Source organism: Sorex fumeus, unplaced genomic scaffold (assembly GCF_029834395.1).
Source record: "Sorex fumeus unplaced genomic scaffold, SorFum_2.1 ptg000019l, whole genome shotgun sequence".
In the NCBI taxonomy this organism is placed as follows: Eukaryota; Metazoa; Chordata; class Mammalia; order Eulipotyphla; family Soricidae; genus Sorex; species Sorex fumeus.
The window spans coordinates 26,268,741-26,275,968 of NW_026606076.1; the positions used below are offsets into that span (position 1 = coordinate 26,268,741).

General features: G+C 45.9%; 1 pseudogene; it reads right to left on the reverse strand.

Annotated features, from left to right (window-relative positions):
• The window catches only part of LOC130022025 (zinc finger protein 571-like), a 65,264-nt pseudogene extending 61,572 nt beyond the window's left edge, over positions 1-3,692 (reverse strand).
• Positions 3,693-7,228: the final 3,536 nt, after the last annotated feature.

The window sequence follows — 7,228 nt, forward strand, 5'->3', positions numbered from 1 at the left end:
ACCACCAGGAGTAATCTCTGAGTATTTCAGGATATGACCCAAAAAGACTGGAATAAAAAGTTCAAAATTTAAAACACAAACTGTCTTCACGGCACTCCACTAAAGAACCTATCCAGGGCCATTTAACCAAGATAAAACTTTCTGAAAAATTTATTCTTTATACTTACACAATGCTAACCAGTACCTAAACACATGGTAGGCAGAGATGGCATGAGGGAAGGAGCTTGAACACAGCCCACCTGGATTCCAACCATAGTACCCCATAATGATCCTGAGTCCCCCAGGTATGGATGACTGAGCTGAGAGCGAGTAGTAGTACTCAGCTGGGTGTGGCTCCAAAGAACATGAATCAGGAGGCACTGAAGAATGAAGATGTGGCTGTTTCTCTGCTATAATTCCCCAAACCAAGGGCCTCAAAGCCAAGTCACAGAGGCTAGAGCGATAGTCCAGGGGGAGGGCTTTTTCCTTGCATGGGGCCAGCCCAGTTTCAATCCCTGCCATCCCACATGGTACCAAGAAACCACCAGGAGTAATTACTGATTGTAGAGGCAGGAGTAACCCCTGAGCATCGATGGGCTTGAACCAAAAAGCAAAGAGAAAGTCAAGCCAGAGTAATTTCAAAGAATGAGAGAGTGGTGAGCCTTGACAGCCCTGAGCACAGGGGATTTTTTTGGCTTTTAATTCACATTCCTCCTGGCTTTCGCCAGAAAATGCAAAAAGTACATGTTAACATACACATCAAGTTTAAATACCGGAACCCAGGCATAGACTTTCCCTAATAAACTGACATCACAAAATGTTTGTTACACACTAAAGAATTATTTCCTTCCTAGCTACACTTTTGTAGCACAGCATCCCATGGTACAAAGAAAACAGACTTTCCCAAAGGGGGCTGTTTTGACATTAAAAATTGTTAGTAGGGCATTGAGTTATCTACTATGAATTTTCTGATGTTTCCTAAGACCAGAAAGACACAGAAAGGCCTTCCCATATTCTTGATATATATAAGATTTCATCCCAGTTTGAACTGCCCTATGTACATATAGGCCGGAGTTCTGACGGAAGGCCTTCCACATTCCTTACAAACAAAAGGTTTCTCTCCAGTGTGAATTCTCACATGATCAGTAAGGGTTGAGGAACAAACAAAGGCCTTCCCACACTCCTTACAAACATAAGGTCTCTCTCCAGTGTGCTTTCTCATATGCCGAGTAAGGCTTGAGGAATAAACAAAGGCCTTCCCACATTCCTTACAAACATAAGGTCTCTCTCCAGTGTGAATTCTCATATGGCAGGTAAGACTAGAAGATACAACAAAGGCCTTTCCACATACCTTACATCCATAAGGCTTCTCTCAACTGTGAATCCTCATATGCCGAGTACGGTCTAGGGAATAAATAAAGGCCTTCCCACGTTCCTTACATATATGAGGCCTCTCTTCAGTATGAGTTTTCATATGCCCAGTAAGGGTTGAGGATCGAGGGAAGCCCTTTCCATGCGCCTTATATTTATGACATTTCTCTCCAGTATGAATTTTCCTGTGTCTAGAAAGGTGTGAGGAGTAAACAAAGACCTTCCCACATTGCTCACACACATATGCTTTCTCTCCAGTATGAATTCTCCGATGTTTTAAGAGGCCTGAGGGTCGAGTGAAGGCCTTCACACAGTCCTTACATGTATGTAGTTTCCCTCCAGTGTGGATGTTCATGTCATCACAAAGGGGTGACACTGGATTCAAATCACACCCTTGCTCCTGACACTCCTTGGGATTCTGTCCACTGTGGGTTTCTAAGGGAACATCCCACAGTCCTGGAAACAAGGGGAAGCTCCCCCACATTTCTTACTCTTGGACAGGGTCAATCCATGGTGACTTTGCTTGTGGGCCTTTTGGTGTGAAGGACTCACTATAAATAATGCTCCTCTCCCACTTTCTATGGTATTTCCCAATGTTGGGGCGTGTATCTGTGGACTGAGAAAAACAGACTGTGTGAACCTTTTCCCAGTGGAGGAAATCTTTAGAGTAAGGTCGCTCTCTCCATTCTGATCACCCTCAGAGATGATCCTGCCTGTCTTGGCATCCCCATGGGGCTGAGGGCACAAACGTTCACTCGTGACTTTTTCACAGTGCGAAGGGTCGGAGACATTCCACTCGGGCTGGCTGCTTCCCTGTAGAATAGCAGAGGATTTTAATTATAGCTCTATGTTTTATGAGTCTCCATGGCAAAAGAAATTGATACCTGCAGATTGTTTCTAACATTTGCACCACACCAATGCAATTCCTGACAGGTGGATGGCATTAACATGGACTAACCTAATGTTACTGTAAAACACACATGGAAAATTGATGAATGAGGGGCCATTTGTTAAATATTTTTTTCAACTCAATGAACAGGCAAAATTACCACCCTCCACAGAAAACTGATGCACCAGATTCAAGAGAAAAATAAAACACACTAAACTCTGGGTTCAGTTCTAGCTCACTGTCGAGTAGAGCCCGGAAAGCATTTGTGAAGAAATGTTGCATCCCACATTGCTGAGACTGACCACAGGGGCCATTGAAAACATCTCACCACAGGCAGATTCTTTTCAGGATCAATGATTTTTTCTGTTCTGAATTTTGCTTTCATTTGGGGGCCGGGGTACACCATGCAGTGTCAGGGATTAATCCCGGCGGGTCTCTTAGGGAAACACATGGAGCAATGTGGATGGATCAGTTTAAAAGACCAGCTCTTTTCACGATTACCATTTGTAGATACTTTCAATCAAATGAAAAACCATGGCATTTACATGAAACATATTACAATTTTCTTTAGGTTTTGAGCAGAGATGTCAGCACCCAGTGAAGATTAGGGTCCTCGACCTCAAGCACCATACTCTGAATTTCCTTCTGGCCATTCCCGGCCCTGCACTTTAAAAATAACATGCTGGTCCACTGACATTTCCCATTAGTACTATAATATTGATTTCCAAATTTGCAAATCTTACCGGTTCACTCATACTTGCTGACTGAGTTCCCAAATCCTGAAACCACGCTTTGAGTTCTGAAAGGAAACACAATATACAATGTAAGAATTCTTCGAATGAAACATCCTTAACCAGGCAGTACAGCTTGTGGACATCTCTATGGTCCTCACAGTCCAAAGTATCCCACAGAAAAGGGAAGGTTCCTGTGGAGCATTGCTGTGAAAAGCTTGGCAATCCTACAAGACATGTTTTTCTTTTCTGTATGCTAAACATATGCAGTGATGCTCAGGGAACTATATGGGATGCTGGCTATTGAACCAGGTAGACAGTGTGCAGGGCAAGCTTATTTCCTGCATTACTATCACTCAGAGTCAAAATAGCTTTATTATGGCCTCAGTTATTAACTAAACAAAAGACGCAAAAATTTTGTTGAAGGTACAGCAACATTATAGGCTGTACAAAAAGGCTGGTAAGGAAAAGACAGGGGGACCATGGAGTGAGAATTTCATGGAAATTCTGGCAGAAGAGGAAAAATAATGTCAAAGTCAAGAAATTAAAGCGCAAGATTATTCCATGACAGACAATCCGTGGGAGCAAATAGAGCACAGATGCCTAGATCCAAGAACCCAAGGATATCAGGGTCAGCAGTGCGTTTTATATGTGCTCAGGGCAGCCATACACTGCCCAGGGCCTGAGCCAGGGAGGGTTCTCAGACACTCACCTGCAGGCATGACTCTCCTCCTCGGCCTCAGGGTTCCTCCTTCCAGCCAGGAGATCACTGCAGGCTTCACCCCAGAATGCCCTGAACCTGTCAGAGATGGATCATGGATTAGTGACAAGAAAAACATGACAAGTAAACCCCATGTCTCCCTATAAAAATGGAGTCAATTACGGGAAAGGGATAAATAGAATCTGTACTTCTAAAATGCTCCAGATTTAGAGTTATCCAAGAACTAAGATTCAAGTCTTAATTTAAGAGAATACGGGGCCCCAGAAAACATCACAAATAGGATAGCCCTGGCACTGCAAAGGACCAACAGGGGTTTTATCACAGCACACTACGTAGTATTTTTTTCTCTAATTTGGGATTCTCTTCTGGGGATGCTGAAGGCTTCTCCCTGACTGTGAACTCAGAAATCACCTTTGGTGGTGCTTGAGCATCACATGGGATGGTAAGGATAGAAAGCATGTCCAGATCTTGCAAGGCAAGCACCGTGCCCACTGTTACTGTCACTCAAGGTTCGGCATCACATGCAATGTACTGAGCCTGTATGAACTGATGCCTGAGTGCAGTAAACCCCAAAGCTTAACAAATCCAAAGATGGCCAAAGACGACCAAAGCCCCAAATTGGTTATAAAAATAAACTTAAAAGGATGCAGACAGACAGCACAGAAGGTCAGGCACTGGCCTTGCTCAAGGTCAATAAAAGTTCGATCCTGACATTCAGTAGGGTCTCTCAAGTCATCAGCTTGATCCCTGACTGTATAGTTTAGAGGCAAACCCTGAGTCCTGATGAACCAAGAACCACTGGAAGTGACCACAAGCACTGAAATAGAGCAACATCTGATGGGGTGAGTCAATAAGAAATAAATGAACTGTGTTGGGAGCTATATTACAACAGGCAGGACACTAACACTACACACATACAGAATTGATCCTCAGCAGCACACAATATCCTGGACCACAACCGGGATGAATAACTGAATACTCAGCCAGAAATAATCCCTAAGTATTTGTAAGTATAACCCCAAAACCAAATCAAAACAAAATAAAAGGGAATGTCCTGCCACAGAGGCAGGGTGGACTGGGGGCTGGGAGGTGGGAGGGATACTGGGATTAGTGGTGGTGGAGAATGGGCACTAGTGGAGGGATGGGTACTCAATCACTGTATAACTAAAACCCAAGCACAAAAATTTGTAAGTATACAACAGTACCTCATGGTGATTCACTAATAGAAATGAAAAAAAAATTAAAATAAAATAAAATAAATAAAAATAAATTAGCTGAAGTTGTGGGCCTGGTGCACTAGTACCAGGATGAAGACAGCAACCTTTTTGGCTGCCAAGCGTGTTCAATCCTCAGCACACCATGGCCCCTGAGCATCCCCTGGAGTGATCCCTCAGCACAGAGACAATATTCAAGTTGTGTCCCAAATAAAAGCAAAACCAAAATTCATAAAAATTATGTGTAGTATAAGAAGTAATCAGAGAACTCAGCAATGGCAGGAACTAGGAACTATTTAGAGGGACCTAAATGATGTTTTAGCGCATAAGGAGCTTGCCAAGCACGGGGCCAAGCTGGCTCAATCCCTAACACTCCAGATTCACGAAAACCTGCAGACAGTGATTCCTAAGGATAGAGCTTGGAGTAAGCCCAGAGCATCGCTAGGTGAGCACCAACAAAACAACCAGTGAAGGAACTAGAGGAACAGCTACTGCATGGCTGTTCTCACCAGGACATTCACAGCTACTTTTGGACACACAGTCACAGCCCGGCAGCCCGGCACAATGAGCCCACACCGGTCTGTCCAGACAAGGTCGGCCCCGCACTGCTCTCACCAATGGCCGAAAGGTGCTGGTAGGTCTCCAGCATTACGTCCCTGTAGAGCTTTCTCTGAGAGGTATCCAGGCATGTCCACTCCTCTCAGGTGAAGCTCACAGCCACGTCGGGGAAGGTCACAGTGTCCTGAGCCAGCATAAAAAGAGGGGCAGGAGTCGGGGTCTGTCCCCACGCTGTTCCCTGGGCTGTGAGGCCAGGAACCCCGGGCCCTAGAGGGACTCAGGGTCTGTCCCCTCGGGAGGAACCAGTCTCCACCTGAACTCCTGGCAGATGGGTCCCAACTTCTCTCTATGACAGCTGAGTCTATGAAAATGTGAGGATGCTCTATTAGAAGGTTCCTGATAGTGGCAGACTTTCTCCTGACCCTAGGGAATTCAACCAGTGCTCCTATGAGCACTCCAGAGAGTACAAACTGAGCATACAATCATTGTAACCCAAATGAGTGACCCTGCTTTCAGCTCAAAACACGAAACAAACACCCCCTGCATCCCACAGCCCATGCTCTAGGTAGAAGGGGACAATGAATGTTCAGCCACCGACTGAAAGCTGTGCCTGTAGGACTCTTATTATGGTTCAGGGACACCTCAAATGCCTCTCAAAGTGTCTTAAGCCCAACAGCTCTGTTGGCCCCAGAGATCCTTTGCTCTGTCTCCCTGGGACCAGCACATGCCCAGAACCGCAAACCGAGCAGCCAATGAATGCTGGACTGTGTGATAGAGCAGGAGAAGCTCTACAGAGCGATAAAGACAAAATAGTGGAAACACATATCCAGGAACCCAAGTTCCTGTAGCTGCCAAGGCACAAACAGGGCCAGCACACCCTGGGACCCATGATGCACATCAGGTTGAAATCCGGAGCACAGAGCCAAGAGGAAGCCCTGAGCATCTCACCTGTGGCACCAAAATAAATATGAAAAGAAACAAAGTAGCATGACTGTGTAACAGGACAGTGGGATGGGGATAGTGGGTAGGGTTAGTGATCCCCGCCATCCCATAGGGTCCACTAAGCAGTGCCAGGTATAATGCCAGAGTGCAGAGCCAAGAGTATAATCCCCAGAATCACTGTGTGTGGCTCCGAAAACAAAACACAATACCCAGACACCAGCCTTTGATGCCCAGCACCCAATATGGTCCCTGAGACATGTCAGGAGTCATCCCTGAGCACCATCAATCTTTGAGCTGTTATGGTCCAAAAGTCAAATACAACAAAACTGACACAAACGTGGCCTCGTACTGCAGAGAGCCAAGTGCTCCGACAAGGCGGCAAGATCCTTCCTGAAGCAACTAAGACATCCCGGGAAGTCTGACACTCCTGTCACTGCATCACCTCATTTTGTCACTCCTACCTGGGTTTGGTGTGTTCGATGGCATCTCACCATCTTCTCCTGCCTCTGTTTTTCCCAAGGATCAGAGACCTGGAGGAGAAGTCAGAGTTGTGAGCACTGTACATGAGCAAAACCCCCAAGTTCTGCCCAGCCACATCCTCGGGCACTGGCTCACAGACCCACCTGGGGGACACTTGTCAGGTGTTTCTTTCTCCCCAGCAGAACCAAAATGGGTTGGCATCTGTGCTGCCTTTTGCGACACAAGTTCTGGGCTTGGCTACAAGAGAGAAAAGTCGGCCCTGCCTTGGTCTGGGGACTCCTCCCGGATCCCACTGTAGCTTCTCACAGGCCCAGCCAGGAAGGACTCTGAGGCCAGGAAATCC